Consider the following 23,308-nt stretch of genomic DNA (forward strand, 5'->3'; position numbering starts at 1 on the left):
GGGCTGTTTGCGTTTTAGGTGACGATATGTATATTCTGGATCCATAGATATAGTCGATTACGCTATGTCCGTAATATCAATCTATTTCTCCATTGATATTGGGAAGTTGTTTGATATAAAACTTGGTCCATCGGGCAGCAACCGTTAACAAATTTTCAAAAACTAAGACTTTTTGTGATTATAAAGCAAAACACAATGAAAACACAATATGGGCCTCATTTGACCCTAGCCCCTATACAAAACCCCCTTCAAATTATAACTTAAATGTCCACGATTTTATTCAACAATAAATGGCTTAAGTACACATATTTGTGGCAAGGTACAATTCCACTTAAATGCTTAATTATGAAAACTAAATCATATTTTATTTTATAACTGGTGTAGGTTATTATATGGTCGCCCTCGCCCGACTATAATTTCTTGTTTTTAAGTATAAACAAGCTAAAAATAACAACATTTAGCACATGTTTTTATACCCTACACCACCATATTGGGAGGGATGGAATTGTGCCTTGTTGCTGATGTTTGTAACGCACAAAATTATTGATTCTACATCCACCTTAATCGATCGAACGGCTCAGAATCATTTTCCTACTTGTTTCTATTATACACAATATTTGTCACTGTTAACGATTGAAATCAGAAAAAAATTAAATTAAATAACAAAGAATAAATAAGAAAAGAAACTGTTGTCAAAAGTACCTAAGTCTACTGTCATCCGGTACCTAACTCTAAGAATGTATTAGTAGAATTCTCAAGTCAACATAGTTGCAAAAAATCGTATTGAAAAATATTGAAAAAAAATATTACATTTCAATTTATACTTTGAAAGGTTTCTTAAGATATTTTCCACATATTTTATCTACAAACATTTTATAAACACGTCTATTTGTTTTTTAATCTATAATATTGAAAAAATAAATTATTTATTTGAAATATCTTTTTCGTTTACCATACGAAAATTTACAACATTGTTTTTTTTAGTTTTAATTTCAACCAACAAAAATTCAATGTCAAAAAATAAAAAATATTTTTTTTTCGTTTGTAAAAAATATATTATTTTCGGGCTATTAAATGTGTTTAAATTTTGCAAAAAAATTATAAAATATAATGTTAAGTGATAAAAAATATTTCAAAGTGCTATTATCCTCAAATTTTCGCGAAAAAGTTTTGAAGTTTGGAGAGAGAATAAAATTTTTACATATGTGTTGGATTTACACAGCACTCGTCTGTGAGAAGAGCGTAATGTTATTGTTGTAAAAAAATGACAGCGTTTCACTTCTTGTTTATTCTTTGTTAAATAATTTAAGAATTTATTTTTTTTTATAAAAAAAAATCAAAGCATGCTATTGTCAAGGGTACCACTCCTACTTGTTTACAACAATTTTCAGCTTTAAATTAACTTAAAATGTAATTAAAATATACAATCAAATAATTTTGCAAATTTTCTAAACTATTTTAAATATGATTGTTTATAAATATAAAAGCTTTTTAAAATGTTAATTTATAATTATATTTTAATAATATTTGCGTAAATCTGTCATTGTATAAAAATTTAAAATTTTTTAAATCTAAAACAGAAATTTTAAAGTAATAACTGGTATAAAAGTAATAAGTATATGAAAAATTTTGCATATTTTATAAATAATTTTTTATATATTTATTAAAGGTTTTCATATGTATAAACATGAGCATATAAATAATAAAAATAAAATTTAATGAAATAGAATACTAATTCATGTTCGCGTTGTCGACACAAAAATATTATGACTGATATTTATACTTAAAATGTGTTAATGACCATTACCCACACACTGGCAGCCATTATGTTATTTCATATAACTATGTGTTTATGTTGCAAACATGTATTACAGATATATAAGCATTTTATATATAAAATACATATGTAATAATGTACTGTACATATAAGTATTAATGTTGATATTAGGGTGTAGCTTTTTGCAACGCCAAATATGTATTCCCTAGAGTTGAAAGTCCTCAAAATTTCCACTCTTTCCTTGTATACTCACCGACTAAAAATCAAAAGATCTATTCATTAAATGGTTCACAATAGTTTTTAAGCAGTTCAGATACATTTAGCTTTTAAAACAAGTACCACCTTAATTTTTGTTTATTAAAAAAGTAAAAACACACATTCACAAAATCAAAATATATATGAGAATGCTGGTACATAAGTATTCATAGTATTTATTATTTTCTATCATCAATTTGAATCACGTGCGTATAAAAATAAAAGTGAATTTAATTTTTATTTCTAGCACCATTACGTTACATTGCTATCTAAAGCTACTGTTTCTTCTAACATGTCCCTATACCACAGACAATCCAACCTACACACAAATACATACTTATATAGTGGCAATGAGTTTAGTTTTGTTTTTTATATGTCTTGTTAAGGAAGGATTCTTACAAATACTTGTACAAAAAACAAACAAATACATAAGTTTGAAACAATTCACAATTCATATATATGATTGTCAATATACACATATATACACTCATATATATATGTATATACATATACATTTAGATACATGTCCTTAGTTATCATACCAAGTATGTATGTATATTCCTCTGGAAATATATCTTTTTCTATGTTTTAATATGTATACGTATGCCTTGTTATCGCTGTATTTATGTGAATGTGTTTGAATTTGAACTGAAAACATAATTCATTTTTATTACATTGGCGCCTTATCGAGCATAAATTGCGTTATAAATAATCTATATAAGGATGTGTTTTTTCCCATTTTTGTTGTAGTTTTTTGTCTTTTTTCACTCCATTTTTTAATTTATACATTTGCCATTTGCCATTAATAAAACTGCTACATATAAGTGCTAAGTATGTGGCTGCGTATGAGTGATGTGCGTATAACTTATACGCTGTGATATTGTTAAAGAAGCTAAAACTATAGTATACTTATAGGCGGGTCTATAAGAAAAATTTAATGATATTATTAATGAAATTCTTTATCTTTATGTTATTATTTTAAATACTATTATAACGTGACAAGAAATTTTCAATTGGTTGTAAAACATTTTAAATTGTGAAAGATCCTTATACATATACACTTCAAAGTAGTGTATTTAAACAAATATATTTTTATATTTTTTTATTTAAATTTTGTTTAATTTAAAAAAAGAGATATAAAACATCACTTCCTGGTTGTAAACCACGCAGATGAGATGGCCTCTGTTGACTTGGCAACGGCACCTAGAGACGTAACCGGTAGACCGAAGTACGAATCCATCAAATAAGTCGAGACTTTGTTCTTACTCACATTGATACACTGTGGTAATTCTGATATGAACAGAGTTTACTCTGAACATATCTGGACAAAGAAGGAAAATTCTATGGTATCATCTGTATATGATACATTTCATCCATCATCATTCAACCCTTCTCACTTCTCATTCATCCGGCACATTCGTAAGAGAAGAACATACAACATACTTATTCTAGGTAAACGGGTGGTTGAGGCCCGCCTAGCCTACATTCATCCCGTACCATATACAATTAACACCAGCTCATTTCCAACGCTTAGTCCCACAGTCACTCCTCTGTAGGGTATCTGTTGTTTCGGCAACAGCAAAGAACTTATCTCGAAATATTGACTTTACTTAACATCAGTCCTTTAAACGCCACTTACTCTCCCCGCGAATTTGGGTTTAAACCACAGCCCCTACGTGGATTCCGAAGAACCTCAACCAACTGACCAACCAGGACATAGTCCTGCGGGCAACTGGCCACCCGTACCAAGGACTAGCCGAGGAGTGAAGTGACATCATCAGTTTACAGTCCCGGCAGACTAGAGGTACTGGTAGCACCTATTTACCCCGGGATTGCAATACACCACGATGGGACATTTCGTCATGGAAACATGACCCGGGGGGGTGTAAGGCGGTTAATGCAAATCTTCCCAACCACTTTTTTAAAATAGTTTTTGACAGGTCCAAGGGTTGTTATGATGGGATATTAGGCTAACCGCATATTTTTCGCGTTTTTGGTTAATGCTCGCTTCAAGCAAATGTTGTATTCATTACAGATTCCCTCAAATTAAAGAGCATTACCTTAGCGTTACGGATATTTGCCACATACGATCACTTACACTTCGGGTTATCCTAATGATTTTGCAAGCTCTTGGTTAGTTTAACAATAACTTTCATGTTATATGTCAATCACTAGTTTGACTGGCCTGAGCCATCATTGCCTTCTGCATCAAAATCACAACTTCTAAACCGCACAAAGGAATCTCGCACTAATGAAACACTACATTGAGCACCAACTTTTACATTTTGAAGAAAAACATTCCTACTTAATATATAAGATTCAATAACTAAATGAGGAGAGTGCCTTCGGTAAGTTTGTTGGTAATGTTCTAGTCTGTCCGTCCGGAGGTCGTATTTCTATTATAAAGCCCGCATTTTTAAACTATACACCTAATACTTGTTAAAACCATCTCATTTAATTTAAAGCGTAAGGAAATTTCAAAATGTTTCAGATTTATAAACAAACATCATCTCCATACCATCATCATTGCAAATGATGAGGGTATCTTCCAATAAAGATAGGTTGAAAAGAGCGTCCTTCTTAATATGCTTCCCTCTGAAATTTGAAATTAAATTTCTACAAACTAACTTTTAACTTAACTAATAAATTCAAATACACATTCTTAATAAATTACACTTATCTACTGGAATATAAATAAAATAAATGTTTTTCTTGCTTTTTAATTGCAGATCAACAAATTTGAAATCATAAAGTAAGTAATTATTCTATACTAAATATTAAAAACCCTAAACAAAAATTTAGTTTTACCAAAAAATTATAAAAACAGAAGAAAAACACTTTAAACCTCAAAAAATAATCAAATTTTATTTAATGGACAGCTTGAAATTATAACTTTTACTCACTAACTTTCTTAATCAAATCACCTTGTCTCTGACATCATACTTTTAATTTTGACACTTTAGTATAGCGGCACATATTTATATAATGTCTAAAAACTTTTAGTAAATATTGCCACCAGCATATTTGATTGACAAAAAATATAGGACGAAAAAAAAAAAAATAATAAATGCAAAACTTTTAAATAACGCCCTTGATCCAATAATACAAAAAAAAAATCCACAATGATAAACAAACGTGGAAAAACACAACGACATTGACCTTAAAGGTCACATTAACTGTATTATGTTTCTTCCATATAGTTAATAAAGAAAATGAAAAAAACAGTCTACATTTTCAACTATTAAAAAAAAAAAAAAAAAAAAATACATTTGCAAAATTATTTAGTATAAAGTAATAACAGAAAGAGAGTGTATACTTTTCAAGGCCAAGTTTTTACGTTGTTAGGAAATTTGAATGACATTAAGATTCATGACAATATTTGATTTTACATAATATAATAATGAAGCAAGGGCTAATATTTAGTAAAGCAAGAAAAATTGTTTCTTTTCTTTGTTATTCTTTATTATAAAAAATAGAATATTTTGCAGGTATTTCAAAATCTATATTTTAATTTAAATGTAAAAATAGACTCATAACGGACTAATAAAAGTAAATAATTTATAATAAATATTTCTTAAAAAAAACATTTTTTCTTAAATAAGTTCTTAGATCTATTTATAAATTTTAAAGCAATTTAACCGCCCCCAATAATTTAAAAATTAAAATTTATTGCTTACGAAAATTTTGTAAACGTTCCAGATGAGCACTTATAAATAAAGGAACATATTTTCTATACCCTTATCATTTGTAATGGAGGTAATAAGACAATGACATAAAATATTTATAAAAGCAATGATAAAGGGTTTTCTAATATGAACAAGAATGTGATTTTACACGCTACATTATTATAATAGTAAAGGTATTTTGCAATTTTTTTTGTATATATTTTTACCATTCCAAATATGTCCTTCATTAGGAAAATAGAACCTGATTAACCCTCATACTAAGCTACTAACGACAACTATATACTTATAAACACTATAAATAAAACAATATTCTTTCCACCATATTTTGCATGGGACTCGACCCATAACCTTTTAAAGTTTTTCCAGAAAACACGTTTAAAATTTAATTAACAACTTATTAAGGTATGTATAACAAAACCAGGCTTGAAGAAATGCACAAAGTAGTTCATTACATGGTCCATGATAACTACTTGTAATGTGTAATTCAGTAATAACGAATTACAATTATCTGTAATTGAAGTCTACCAATTATAAATTACAAGCTGTAATAAGGGAAACTATTACAAACACAAGTAATTTTAATTGGAAATGCTTTAACTATAATTAACAGTAATTGTAATTGGCGAAACTTCAGTTAGTTAGTTAGTTAGTTAGTTAGTATTAGTTAGTAGTTAGTTAGTTAGTTAGTTAGTTAGTTAGTTAGTTAGTAGTAGTTAGTTAGTAGTAGTTAGTTAGTTAGTTAGTTAGTAGTAGTTAGTTAGTAGTTAGTAGTTAGTTAGTTAGTTAGTTAGTTAGTTAGTTAGTTAGTTAGTTAGTTAGTTAGTTAGTTAGTTAGTAGTTAGTAGTTAGTTAGTTAGTTAGTTAGTTAGTTAGTTAGTAGTTAGTAGTTAGTTAGTAGTTAGTTAGTTAGTTAGTTAGTAGTTAGTTAGTTAGTTAGTTAGTAGTTAGTTAGTTAGTTAGTTAGTTAGTTAGTTAGTTAGTTAGTTAGTTAGTTAGTTAGTTAGTTAGTTAGTTAGTTAGTTAGTTAGTTAGTTAGTAGTTAGTTAGTTAGTTAGTTAGTTAGTTAGTTAGTTAGTTAGTTAGTTAGTTAGTAGTTAGTTAGTTAGTTAGTTAGTTAGTTAGTAGTTAGTTAGTTAGTTAGTTAGTTAGTTAGTAGTTAGTTAGTTAGTTGTAGTTAGTAGTTAGTTAGTTAGTTAGTTAGTTAGTTAGTTAGTTAGTTAGTTAGTTAGTTAGTTAGTTAGTTAGTTAGTTGTAGTTAGTTAGTTAGTTAGTTAGTTAGTTAGTTAGTTAGTTAGTTAGTTAGTTAGTTAGTTAGTTAGTTAGTTAGTTAGTTAGTTAGTTAGTTAGTTAGTTAGTAGTTAGTTAGTTAGTTAGTTAGTTAGTTAGTTAGTTAGTTAGTTAGTTAGTTAGTAGTTAGTTAGTTAGTTAGTTAGTTAGTTAGTTAGTTAGTTAGTTAGTTAGTTAGTTAGTTAGTTAGTTAGTTAGTTAGTTAGTTAGTTAGTTAGTTAGTTAGTTAGTTAGTTAGTTAGTTAGTTAGTTAGTTAGTTAGTTAGTTAGTTAGTTAGTTAGTTAGTTAGTTAGTTAGTTAGTTAGTTAGTTAGTTAGTTAGTTAGTTAGTAGTTAGTTAGTTAGTTAGTTAGTTAGTTAGTTAGTTAGTTAGTTAGTTAGTTAGTTAGTTAGTTAGTTAGTTAGTTAGTTAGTTAGTTAGTTAGTTAGTTAGTTAGTTAGTTAGTTAGTTAGTTAGTTAGTTAGTTAGTTAGTTAGTTAGTTAGTTAGTTAGTTAGTTAGTTAGTAGTTAGTTAGTTAGTAGTTAGTTAGTTAGTTAGTTAGTTAGTTAGTTAGTAGTTAGTTAGTTAGTTAGTAGTTAGTTAGTTAGTTAGTTAGTTAGTTAGTTAGTTAGTTAGTTAGTTATACTAGTTAGTTAGGGACCTCCCATCGTCATGGAAGTCCAGTGCAGTAGCAAATTCTAACCTATTTTGTATAAGGTGCTACTTCTTGGGTCGCCTTGAACAGTTTTATGTACCTCAAAGAAAAATTACAGAAATAAGAAAATTAATAGCTTAGCAACAAAAGCTTACTCATGCATAAACTGAAAACTTTTAAATTCAAACAAATCAATTGTACACATTTGGATGTGTTACATAAATAAATATATGTAGTGTAGCAAAAAAAACCTTAAGAATTGAAAAAGAAAACGTATAAAAATATCTAGATACTATTTTCTCTATTTGTAATTATTAAACATCTAGTAAACCTAAAAAAGATCTAAACAAAATCTATTAGAAAAGAAAATATAATTGTGTATTCAGTGTATGATGTCCAGACTGGCTGAAATAATTGCACGTGTTTGTGTTTTTGAAATGAAATAAACGAAGTGACGGTTTCATGTGACGTACACGTTTACAAACAAAAAGAAATCTTTAGCTAAAAAAAAATTAAGAAAAAAAGGTCATGTATTGCTTACTTATTGATAAAATAAAACACACCGAAACGTAATTAAATATAATGCGTAGTTGTAATATGAATGTAAAAACGTTGAAATTCTATAAGTACTTTTTTGGAGAAAAACACTCAAATAAATATGTATACATGTGGCTAGTAACTCAAAATTAAAATTACCCTAGAAACTCACAGAATATATAATCAACTTACTAGGTTTCTATGTTTAGCACACTTACATACTTACCTTATCGATATTTGTTAATACTTAATATAGAAAGAGAAGTTGTTTACAATCTACTGAAGCAGGTACGAGGAATGTTTGAAAATTTCTTATAATATATTTATAATTTTTAAAGGACTTTTCTTCTTAACCACTTTTAAGAAAATACAACTAAATGAAACCTTATTTTTCTCCAACATTGATAGAAACATGTATTCGCTGTAAGTAGGTTGGGCTATTTGCCTAAACAAAAACTCATAAAAGTTTAATAAGGCAATAATTCTTTTAGGCCAGGTGTATAAATGAGCTCATTAATATTAACAAAAAGTAAAAAAAAATATATTGAAACAAACAACAAAATTGTAGCTTATTCGACCATTGTTGAAATAAGAAACAACAAAAAGAACTGAAAACATTTCAAACCACATACATACATACATAACTTTATAAGAATAAAATATCTTAAAAGTAAAAGGCAAAGTACAAACCATAAGCAAATAGTAAATTTTATGGTCAAAAGGTTCAAAAATTAAACATTTTATGTTGAGAGCATTTTCATGTTATAATTGGTCAATATTAGTATAAATATATTGGTTAGAGTGTGTATGTATGTGTGTGTTAGTGCAACATTTTGTTGTTTATTGGTCCACAAAAATTGTAAATTATCAAAAATCCTTTAAGTTATTTGCTGTAATATGAATTTTATGTTTAATATTTATTATGTTTATGTTGAAAGTTTGAGTGTATATATTTTGCTTTTAAAATGAAATGCTTAAAGGATGAATATTATAACTTAAAAACATTCTGTAAATTAAAGAACATTCTCACTCACTGTATGGTTGATTGATCTCTCCTTAATATGGACATCTCTTCAGAAGTATATATTTAAATGATTTTTTAATGACAAAGAGTTTCTTTGAAGAATGGACCACTCTACATAAAACCTCAATGATGTATGTTCAATTCGAAAATTACATTTATTTCGTGAGTTTAAGTTATTTTCGGAAGGGGTTATTATATGATGAGGTAAGATTAAATGAAATTTTCGCAAGAAGCCTACTAAATTGGCTCCATGACTGTGCTTTTTGTGTCAATTGGAACAGATCATAACTCAGCCTATCAAACTGGACAATAAAAAACTTAATAAGAAAAAAAACTTAAGTTTTGACACGAATAAACCCCTAAGCTCAGCCGAAGATAGGCATACTTCAAATAGAATCTAAAAGATCCCAAAGATAGGAGAAATTCTGTCCGGTTAAGAGATAATCTCTTACTGAATTCATAATCAAATATTCAAATACATTTCTTTACTAAAATGTTCACAGTGCTTATGGTTATTATGACACTTTTATTAATGTAATAGTTATGACAATGGACTGTAACATGCCTCCATATGATACCCGTCAAAATTAGCGAACATCGTAAGAGTTCTAAGTCATAATGAACCACCGGTATGGGCACAACCTGTAAGGTTAAGTGGAAGGTTATATAAGTGGTTTACACCGTAAACTCATTGAAACATATGCGTCAATATGCCTTTCAGAGAAATGGGAAACACTTTTGTCCAATCATCCGCATTATAATACCAGCACCGAATTACTCACCATCTCTTCAACATTAGAGAATCACCACGAACGGCTAGTGTAGACACCAGATAAGGATGTGATAACAGGTTTGGATGCGTTTATTTCTCTTATACTTATGTATATCATATAGGACCTCAGCCAGTATGGCGCTGTTTTTATGACCGACCTTTTCGAATACTCATATATAGTTTATGCAGAAGGCAACAACTTTTCACCAAAATGTAACACCTTTGACAATAGATATGTACTTATCTATATGTATATAATACAAGTATGTATGTATATTTAACACATTCAAATAATTATTATCATATATTTTCATTAATTTTTAATACTGGAATACATTTTTCCAATAAAAATCATTAAACATATACACAGTTAAGGGTCAGTCTCTAAGGAAACGGGGAAAAAATCAGAAGTTTTCTCAACCAAACCCATGACATTAAATATGTATTCCAAACATACATAAATGATAAATAGAAAATAATACTATACCAAATACACAAAGATCAATATAATACAACCTTTTAACCAAAACCATAATGTCCATCGTTATCCCGCACTCCGCCACGCAAATTATTAACGTTGGTAAATCCCAAAAGCATTTCGTAAAAATGTTTTATGTTTTTAACTAAAAAAAAAAAAAAATCACACAGCAAAATATAAAACGAAAAACAAAAGTGAAACGAATTCAATTTTAATACAATAAAAAGCATTTAATATTTTATAACAATATAAAAAAAATTGTCTGAAAACACATATAAAAAATATGAAAAATGTAATTTTATGAAACAGTAGTAAATAGAAAAAAACGAAAATAAAAATATGAAAATAAAAAGGGACTTAAGGAAAAGTATATGGCAAAATGAAAAAAAAGGGCCGGGTAACTTAAGCCAAAGGTCACAAGTAAATGTATTGTATTGATTACCGAACGGAAGGAAAGTGTTGCCAATGATACAATGGAACTTTGTAAGCATAAATAAAAAAAACCAAAGGAATAAAATGAAATCCCTTAAAGCCAAAGTAATAAACAGTCTTCCCTATAACCATAAATGTTTTCTCGGTGTATGCTATTCAAATGTTACTAAGTGAGTTGTTTTAAAGACTATACACACATACATATGTATATAGTTAACGATACCAGGAAATGTAGCGTAAAGTAAACTTTTCTATGATAATAAATATAATAAAATAAAAAAGAATAGATTCGAATTGTAAAGAAACACTTATGTATGTACAAATGTGTATAACTTTTAATTCAAGTCCCTTTTAAAACATTTCTATCTGTCACAAAATGTAAAAAAAAATAATTTTAAAATTATTAGAAAGAATAACAATTTATTTGTGCAATATGTACCTTTAAAAAATCGATGTAAAACAACTAAATACTTGGGGAATAATGCCAAGGGATAAATATTGTAACCACATTCAAACCTTCATTTGATATGGAAGTTTATTGAGTTTAAAATAATTATTAAACACTTCCTTATCTTCAACATTTCAACATAACCTCTATTAGGTAAATATTACAATAAACCTTTGATAAATTGAGCAATATGGCTATAACTTCTTTCATATTTTTGGAAATGTCCAAATTTTATAGTGTAGACTATAGACTAGACTACACTATAGACTAGACTGTAGACTAGACTATAGACTAGACTATAGACTAGACTATAGACTAGACTATAGACTAGACTATAGACTAGACTAGACTAGACTATAGACTAGACTATAGACTAGACTATAGACTAGACTATAGACTAGACTATAGACTAGACTATAGACTAGACTATAGACTAGACTATAGACTAGACTATAGACTAGACTATTGACTAGACTATAGACTAGACTATAGACTAGACTATAGACTAGACTATAGACTAGACTATAGACTAGACTATAGACTAGACTATAGACTAGACTATAGACTAGACTATAGACTAGACTATAGACTAGACTATAGACTAGACTATAGACTAGACTATAGACTAGACTATAGACTAGACTATAGACTAGACTATAGACTAGACTATAGACTAGACTATAGACTAGACTATAGACTAGACTATAGACTAGACTATAGACTAGACTATAGACTAGCCTATAGACTAGACTATAGACTAGACTATAGACTAGACTATAGACTAGACTATAGACTAGACTATAGACTAGACTATAGACTAGACTATAGACTAGACCATAGACTAGACTACAGACTAGACTATAGACTAGACTATAGACTAGACTATAGATAGACTATAGACTAGACTATAGACTAGACTATAGACTAGACTATAGACTAGACTATAGACTAGACTATAGACTAGACTATAGACTAGACTATAGACTAGACTATAGAGTAGACTATAGACTAGACTATAGACTAGACTATAGACTAGACTATAGACTAGATTATAGACTAGAATAGACTAGACTATAGACTAGACTATAGACTAGACTATAGACTAGACTATAGACTAGATATAGACTAGACTATAGACTAGACTATAGACTAGACTATAGACTAGACTATAGACTAGACTATAGACTAGACTATAGACTAGACTATAGACTAGACTATAGACTAGACTATAGACTAGACTATAGACTAGACTATAGACTAGACTATAGACTATAGACTAGACTATAGACTAGACTATAGACTAGACTATGACTAGACTATAGACTAGACTATAGACTAGACTATAGACTAGACTATAGACTAGACTATAGACTAGACTATAGACTAGACTATAGACTAGACTATAGACCAGACTATAGACTAGACTATAGACTAGACTATAGACTAGACTAGACTATAGACTAGACTATAGACTAGACTATACTAGACTATAGACCAGACTATAGACTAGACTATAGACTAGACTATAGACTAGACTATAGACTAGACTATAGACTAGACTATAGACTAGACTATAGACTAGACTATAGACCAGACTATAGACTAGACTATAGACTAGACTATAGACTATAGACTAGAGCTAGACTAGACTAGACTAGACTAGACTAGACTAGGCTAGACTAGACTAGACTAGACTAGACTAGACTAGACTAGACTAGACTAGACTAGACTAGACTAGACTAGACTAGACTAGACTATAGGACTAGACCTAGACTAGACTAGACTAGACTAGACTAGACTAGACTAGACTAGACTAGACTAGACATAGGACGATAGACTCTAGACTATAGACTTAGACCTATAGACTAGACTATAGACTAGACTATAGGACTAGACTATAGGACTAGACTATAGACTAGACTATAGACCTAGACTATAGACTAGACTAGAGACTAGACTATAGACTAGACTATAGGACTATATTATAGACTAGACTATAGACTAGACTATAGACTAGACTATAGACTAGACTATAGACTAGACTATAGACTAGACTATAGACTAGACTATAGACTAGGATATAGACCTAGACTAGACTAGACTATAGACTAGACTATAGACTAGACTATAGACTAGACTATAGACTAGACTATAGACTAGACTATAGGACTAGGACTCATAGACTAGGACTATAGACTAGACTACAGACTAGACTACAGACTAGACTATAGACTAGACTATAGACTAGACTATAGACTAGACTATAGACTAGACTATAGACTAGACTATAGACTCGACTATAGACTAGACTATAGACTAGACTATAGACTAGACTATAGACTAGACTATAGACTAGACTATAGACTATAGAGTAGACTATAGACTAGACTATAGACTAGACTATAGACTAGACTATAGACTAGATTATAGACTAGACTATAGACTAGACTATAGACTAGACTATAGACTAGACTATAGACTAGACTATAGACTAGACTATATAGACTAGACTATAGACTAGACTATAGACTAGACTATAGACTAGACTATAGACTAGACTATAGACTAGACTATAGACTAGACTATAGACTAGACTATAGACTAGACTATAGACTAGACTATAGACTAGACTATAGACTAGACTATAGACTATAGACTAGACTATAGACTAGACTATAGACTAGACTATAGACTAGACTATAGACTAGACTATAGACTAGACTATAGACTAGACTATAGACTAGACTATAGACTAGACTATAGACTAGACTATAGACCAGACTATAGACTAGACTATAGACTAGATATAGACTATAGACTAGACTATAGACTAGACTATAGACTAGACTATAGACTAGACTATAGACCAGACTATAGACTAGACTATAGACTAGACTATAGACTATAGACTAGGCTAGACTAGACTAGACTAGACTAGACTAGACTAGACTAGACTAGACTAGACTAGACTAGACTAGACTAGACTAGACTAGACTAGATAGACTAGACTAGACTAGACTAGACTAGACTAGACTAGACTAGACTAGACTAGACTAGACTAGACTAGACTAGACTAGACTAGACTAGATAGACTAGACTAGACTAGACTAGACTAGACTAGACTAGACTAGACTAGACTAGACTAGACTAGACTAGACTAGACTAGACTAGACTAGACTAGACTAGACTAGACTAGAGACTAGACTAGACTAGACTAGACTAGACTAGACTAGACTAGACTAGACTATAGACTAGACTAGACTATAGACTAGACTATAGACTAGACTATAGACTAGACTATAGACTAGACTATAGACTAGACTATAGACTAGACTATAGACTAGACTATAGACTAGACTATAGACTAGACTATAGACTAGACTATAGACTAGACTATAGACTAGACTATAGACTAGACTATAGACTAGACTATAGACTAGACTATAGACTAGACTATAGACTAGACTATAGACTAGACTATAGACTAGACTATAGACTAGACTATAGACTAGACTATAGACTAGACTATAGACTAGACTATAGACTAGACTATAGACTAGACTATAGACTAGACTATAGACTAGACTATAGACTAGACTATAGACTAGACTATAGACTAGACTATAGACTAGACTATAGACTAGACTATAGACTAGACTATAGATAGACTAGACTAGATAGACTAGACTATAGATTAGACAATGGACTAGACTATAAACTAGACTATAAACTAGACTATAGACTAGACTATAAACTAGACTATAGACTAGACTATAGACTAGACTATAGACTAGACTATAGACTAGACTATAGACTAGACTATAGACTAGACTATAGACTAGACTATAGACTAGACTATAGACTAGACTATAGACTAGACTATAGACTAGACTATAGACTAGACTATAGACTAGACTATAGACTAGACTATAGACTAGACTATAGACTAGACTATAGACTAGACTATAGACTGGACTATAGACTAGACTATAGACTAGACTATAGACTAGACTATAGACTGGACTATAGACTAGACTATAGACTGGACTATAAAGTAGACTATAGACTAGACTATAGACTAGACTATAGACTAGACTATAGACTAGACTATAGACTAGACTATAGACTAGACTATAGACTAGACTATAGACTAGACTATAGACTAGACTATAGACTAGACTATAGACTAGACTATAGACTAGACTATAGACTAGACTATAGACTAGACTACAGACTAGACTAGACTAGACTATAGACTAGACTATAGACTAGACTATAGACTAGACTATAGACTAGACTATAGACTAGACTATAGACTAGACTATAGACTAGACTATAGACTACACTATAGACTACACTATAGACTAGACTATAGACTAGACTATAGACTAGACTATAGACTAGACTATAGACTAGACTATAGACTAGACTAGGCTATAGACTAGACTATAGACTAGACTATAGACTAGACTATAGACTAGACTATAGACTAGACTATAGACTAGACTATAGACTAGACTATAGACTAGACTATAGACTAGACTATAGACTAGACTATAGACTAGACTATAGACTAGACTATAGACTAGACTATAGACTAGACTATAGACTAGACTATAGACTAGACTAGACTATAGACTAGACTAGACTATAGACTAGACTATAGACTAGACTATAGACTAGACTATAGACTAGACTATAGACTAGACTATAGACTAGACTATAGACTAGACTATAGACTAGACTAGATAGATATAGACTAGACTATAGACTAGACTATAGACTAGACTATAGACTAGACTAATAGACTAGACTATAGACTAGACTATAGACTAGACTATAGACTAGCCTATAGACTAGACTATAGACTAGACTATAGACTAGACTATAGACTAGACTATAGACTAGACTAAGACAGACTATAGTACTAGACTAGACTATAGACTAGACTATAGACTAGACTATAGACTAGACTATAGACTAGACTAGAACTAGACTATAGACTAGACTATAGACTAGATATAGACTAGACTAGACTAGACTAGACTAAGACTAGACTATAGACTAGACTATAGACTAGACTAGACTAGACTAGGACTAGACTATAGACTAGACTATAGACAGACTAGACTATAGACTAGACTATAGACTAGACTATAGACTAGACTATAGACTAGACTATAGACTAGACTATAGACTAGACTATAGACTAGACTAAGACTAGACTATAGACTAGACTATAGACTAGACTATAGACTAGACTATAGACTAGACTATAGACTAGACTATAGACTAGACTATACACTAGACTATAGACTAGACTATAGACTAGACTATAGACTAGACTATAGACTAGACTATAGACTAGACTATAGACTAGACTATAGACTAGACTATAGACTAGACTATAGACTAGACTATAGACTAGACTATAGACTAGACTAGACTATAGTCTAGACTAGACTATAGACTAGACTAGACTAGACTATAGACTAGACTAGACTATAGACTAGACTAGACTATAGACTAGACTAGACTAGACTAGACTAGACTAGACTAGACTAGACTAGACTAGACTATAGACTAGACTATAGATAGACTAGACTATAGACTAGACTATAGACTAGATATAGACTAGACTAGACTATAGACTAGACTATAGACTAGACTATAGACTAGACTATAGACTAGACTATAGACTAGTCTATAGACTAGACTATAGACTAGACTATAGGACTAGACTATAGACTAGACTATAGACTAGACTATAGACTAGACTATAGACTAGACTATAGACTAGACTATAGACTAGACTATAGACTAGACTATAGACTAGACTATAGACTAGACTATAGACTAGACTATAGACTAGACTATAGACTAGGCTAAAGACTAGACTATAGATAACACTATATGATATAAGGAGTCATTCAATCCTGCTTGACCGATTCTACTTTTCTACATATTACAACATGTGTACAAAATGTGGCATATACATATGTATGTATTTTTTCCAACAACACATATACATATAATGTTTTTATCAGTTGGTTTTTGTTTCCTCTTTTATGTATTTGTGTCCATGACAACATTCGGTTTAGGTCTGGAGTGTTAATGGCTTTTTGATATTAATATAGTATTTGCTGGCGTCATATGTTTATGAACACATACAAAACAAAAGAAAATATCATTGTTATTTAAAAAATAATCAATGGATTTTAATGACACAGCATGAAAACATCACTATTTAATTTTTCAACATTATTCAATTATTAAATTAAAATTAAGGCATTTGGTCAAATGACATCTGTCAAATTACATGATTGGAAACTACCGTGATACTAGTAAATAAATTTTTTAATACACATTCATTTTTCATTTCATCAATAGTAAAAGCTTTTTGTTATTTCATAAATTATAGTTTTAGTTTCGAAAATTAAGCGATTTTTCCCGTATATGTTCAATATAAAATATTATGTGCAATTTTAAAGATTTTATATCTATACTAGAATACAATACTTTGGGTTTTTCTTTCAAATAATTTCCCATTATTATAAGCAGTCAAGAATTTATGTTGCTACAATAATACATAGAAAAAATCAAATAAAAAATGCTATGTCCTTGTTCATTCGATTACAAGTATTATCTAAGTTTAGTATATCTTGTAGCTTTAACAACATTATAACCCAAACCAAGACAAGCATTGTCAAGATGCCTCGTCTTATCAATATAATACAGATTGTTATTTTCATAATAATGTTCATTATCAGACGGACAACTCAGAAGACAGACAAATCTACAGTCCACAGCCATTCATGCATTGCCTTCAACATCTCATCTCATCAAAATATTAAACCACAGTTTTTACTCTTAGATAGATAGAAACTTTCAAACATGCATGGTATAGAAAATTTATACAACATACTTCTTCAAATACATGCTAACAGTTATTCAACATTAAGTGGGACTACTTTATTATATGATTTTTGTGAAATATTTCTTGAATACTTAGTCCATTTCGCATAGTTTTTATTTTAGAGGTTTTCTAGTATTTGTATTTATCGCAAGTTTAACTAAAGTATTTTATAGTTTTATTTTATTATAAGTTTATTTGGTTTTTGTTGGCCGCTGAGTTTATGGTTTTATTTGATTTTGTTTAAGTTTTTTTTTTTTCTCGTTTTTCTTCAAAATATTTTTGTTTGGTTTTATTTATTTTATTTTTTTTGTAAATAATGCACTAGGGAAATTAATTTTGTTATAGTATTCCGCTTTTTTTTTTTCTTTGGGGTATGGAAGTTTATGTGTGCATATATGGTCCCTAGAAGTTTTATTTGGTTTTTATATGTTTATATTTAATTTTGTTTAATATTTAAGTTTTTGCAATTTAGAAAATTTCTTGAGTGTAATGAAAACAAATTTGTATTTTCTGACAATATCACTGGATGTTTCGGAATTATCTTGAATGCAAAAAGTTTAATTTTACCTCCTTAAGATAGACAATAGATTTGAATGTTTTACTTTGTAAGTAACAACCACGGCGTATGAGTATTAAATTATACATCACATAGACAGATATTAAGTATACGTCCCATTGTACTTTTTGTAATGTGTTTATGTGCAAATAGGTAATATGTGTGTAGAATATACACCATTAAAATGCTTGTTGTAAGAATGTATAGTCGTGCATGGCCGACATTATGATACCCTACAACAGTTATGAGTATTTATAAAATATTAATCATTTTTATATTTTTCACTACCATTCACTACCACTACATACCATATCGACTCATAATCACTTTTTAAATTTGTTATGCAATGTCTGCCTTTACTTCCGTATATCAGTTTATCTGTCTGTCTGTCTGTCTGTCTGTCTGTCTTTCTTTCTGTCCACCTTTCCGTACTCTCTGTCCGTCTATCTGTCTGTCTGTCTGTACGTCTGTCTGCCTGACAGTCGTATGTGTGTCCTCAAAACCTTAGGTCTTAATATTGAAGATAATTTGATTAAAATTGGCACTTATAAAAATCTCTGGCGAAATCGCTGAACTAAGTTTTGTAAGAGAGATACTGCCGATTTTCGTCCGCATCAAAAAATTGTTTGAACGTGCATAATTTAGTTATTACGGCAAAATTCAACAAACATCAGCACAAAACCCATATACATACATATTTCAGACTTTGAGAATGCCACATATTCTCAAATATTCTTCCGTTTTAACTTCTGCTATTCAAATAAACATACTACACATGTATACAGTCAAAGTGGGACATACAAAACAAACAACATTTGTATACATGAATATGAGATAGTTTTTTCCATTTTTTTTTTTTTTTTTCATTTTCTTATCTTACATTTTATTTCATTTACGCTACCCGGACAACCTTAACAATCAGATAAATTTAACTTTTACAAGAAATTACATGCAAACAATAACTATCTCCATCCACTGTCCTCTATCTGTCTGTGTCTTATTTCCTTTTCGTTACACAGTAACAATTAATTTGAATGTGTTTTGTCCTGTTAAAATAAAATAAAAAGAATGAAAATTAAATAAAACGAATGTAAACAAATACATAGAAATGAAAACACACATACACATTCATACATTCTTATTCGCATAAAAATTACAGCTACATGTAAGCTCAAATGAATTTCAACTTACACATGAATGTGTAAATTTATTGTTATATGTATGTGTGTGTAAATATGCATATGTTATTAAACATACAAGTTACATACATCCATATAGATGTGTGTAATGTGCTATACCACAGCTGGTGGCTGTATGTTACAAACTGAATATAAGTGTATTCAGTTTTAATTAATATCGTAAACTTTCTTCTCTGTTTCATATGTGAATCTGTGTGCTTCTTTTTCCTTATTTCATTTCCTTTTTACAACATACTCCAGACAAAGAACATCAACAAATCGTTCACTTTTTTTTCGAAAGTGTTCTAACTAAAAATTCGAGTTTTTTACTATAAAATATCCCCCTCACCGTACCGTTATCGTACAGTTTTTATCCTTTTTATTTTTGGACTGAAACGTATGTTTTACGCTAAATGGAAAACATGTGAATCTCAGCTTAATTCTTCTTTAAGAAACTATGATTTTCGTATTAGAATATTCTTGAAGTAAATACGCTAAATATATATCTGGAAATGAGTGAAAGAATGTATGAGATGTAAATACTTATTTAAATATGTGTAGTTTGAGAAAAATTTAGCATTGACGGTCTAATCGGGATAGATACAACATGTTAGATATGACTCCTTTGATGCTAATTTGCTTACAGTTCGTTCCCTGAAAAATTTGCTATGGGTTTCAATGCTAATTATTACTAATTTGGATTTTAGAGGCATTTCATTTAGTATCATCTGAAATCAACTTTCAATGATAGCTTCTTAGGATATGAAGCGATATCTGAGCGGATACACAGAGGGAAAAAAAATATACACGCCTGATTGACAACAAACTGTTTATAATTTTTCAACAACATCCGTTGTTTTTCTCCAACAACCGTTTGTTAACATTTAGACAACGGATGTGTATAAAATTTAAATTTCGACAACGAATTGTTGCAATGTTGACAACGTTGAGTTGTCATGCATTTTACCTTAATTCCGAAATATTTTAACAATTTGTTGCCAAAAACGTGATTTTCTGAAAGAGGGGTTATATGGGGGCAAAGGTAAATATGATCCTATCCGTATAAATTTTACGCATTTCATTGCGATACTAGTTTTAAAGGTGAATTTTCACCTTCAAGTAATTTTCTGAAGTGGACTTTGTATGGGGGCTAGGGTAAAATGAGGCTCGATCATTACAAAAATCGGCAGCATCATTTAAACTTATATAAAATCAATATTTGCCGATTAACATTTAACATAATTATAAACTCAAAAGCCCTATTAGTGGGGTACGGTTGTATGGGGCTAGGCGAAATAATAACCCGATTTGAACCATTTTCAGTAGCATTCGTCCTTGTGTCAAAAGAAATTTCATCAAATTATGTTGAAAATTGTAAGCACGTTACAGGCGCACAAGGTTTACATGGACACACAGACGAACATACAGAAAGACGAACATGCAGACAGACAGACGGATGGACGGACGAACATGGCTTAATCGACTCAGAAAGAGATTTTGAGCCGAAACATCAGCACAAACGCATAATACCCTCCCCAGTATAGTGGTCTAGGGTATAACAACAACTTAGAACAATGAAGCTGCAAGTTGTTTTCATTGCGCTTTGTAATGTAATGCAAATATTAGTATTTTTTGACATATCAGATTATTTAAGATTTGTATTCAGAATATATCTAAGGTCTGGCGAAAATTGATATACAGACAAAAAGACGGACTGGCATATCTTTACCTATAGCTATTTATAAAGATCCAAAACATATCAGCTTTATAGGTCGACAAATTATGTTGTGGAACTGAAACTGCAATAAGATTAAACTGAAAAATCTCTCGAAATAAAGTATTTAACGCACAGATGATAACTCATACTCAAACAAAATTCGTCTTTCATAAAGAAGTATTCTAAACCCCTCTAAAAATCCTCAAACCTTGTAAATATTGTGATCGCTTACTTAACCGTATTTAGGTTTAACATGCTGAACACACAACAAGGCCAAACTTTTAAAAAGTTTACGCCCAAAGATTTTCTTCAAAAATATTATTATTATTATTGTAAATGCTACAAATTCTATAGAAAAATACAAAATAAAAACTCTGAAATAAAATCTATTAGAATATTCTATAAAAATTCTATAGAAAAATACAAAATAAAAACTCTGAAATAAAATCTATTAGAATATATAATATAAAAGAATCAATGAATGAATTAAAGGTTGAGTGATTCTATTTAATATAATCTTAACTTTGCCAACATTCGCTGAACAAATGTGCGTTTCTCGTAAAACATTTGTACAAGTGCGTATGTATCACAGAATTCCAATGTTTGTGACAGGTTATGTTTTTCATTTGTAAGAATTTGTTGCTATAGTTAAATAAATTTTTGGTTTTCTTTTTTTCGAGCCAACATTTAACACAACTCTACTATTGTATGTTTTGGTTGTATGAAAAAAATTTAACATTAACAGAAGATATAATACAAATTTTTTTAATAAATACATAACCCAGCTGTTTCTAGGATTCAATTTTTCTTTCTAATTTTCAAATAATTTTTTGATTTGTTAAGTAATCTAGAGAATGGTCACTTGTTTTTCTGCTCTTCTTTAGAAAGTAGTTATTTAACTAGTTATAAGTAATTAAATGTACATAAAATATTTTCATTTATTCAAGGTAAAGTATGTTTGTAGTTTTGGAAGTTGTTAACCATTATTAACTAATTAGTTTAAAATAGCAGCACGAACTGCGTGGTAAATACTTAAACGAATATACATGAAAATATATTTATGAGTATGTTTGTTATAACTGTATGAAATCTGAGTAACAAAAAATAACACACGAACAAACAAACCAACAATAGTTTATTCAGAGAACGAAAAAAAATCGAGTCAAGTTGTATAACACAACCCAACACAATAGAGTGACAAGTGTACAAGTTTAATGAGTATGTATGTGAATAGCTGAATGTACATACAGACATATGTATGTATATAATTGCAAATGTATGTGAATGTTTGCTACAAATACATCGTAAAACCATACAAATACATATTTTAACAGTCACACAATACGTTTGTACACACAAAAATATATAATAGAAACAACAACTGTTTTCCTTTTGTTTTTTGTAAATATCAAATATTTATAAACAGAAAATATGAATATTTTTATTATTGCTCTGGCAAACATATACTCCAGTATAGTTTTCAAACTGTATCTATAAATTGATACACACTTTCCATGTGTATCGTAACGAAGCCAATTTTTTGAGCAAAGTTTGCAACAATCATCAGCTACCAGAAAACGTACCAAAACAATAATGGATTTTAACAAGT

At 29.8% G+C, this 23,308-nt stretch overlaps 1 protein-coding gene across 1 annotated transcript in view; it reads left to right on the top strand.

Moving 5' to 3' along the window:
- Window positions 1-23,308, top strand: part of LOC119603930 (putative uncharacterized protein DDB_G0277255) — a 284,661-nt gene that overhangs the window by 37,297 nt on the left and 224,056 nt on the right. The window contains 1 exon segment of the mRNA XM_037956229.1: window positions 4,762-4,784. The gene's annotated coding sequence lies outside the window, so the exon portion shown is untranslated.

This window comes from Lucilia sericata, unplaced genomic scaffold, assembly GCF_015586225.1.
Source record: "Lucilia sericata isolate MDLA Ls3-8-SP2 unplaced genomic scaffold, ASM1558622v1 Contig000347F_arrow, whole genome shotgun sequence".
Classification (NCBI taxonomy): domain Eukaryota; kingdom Metazoa; phylum Arthropoda; class Insecta; order Diptera; family Calliphoridae; genus Lucilia; species Lucilia sericata.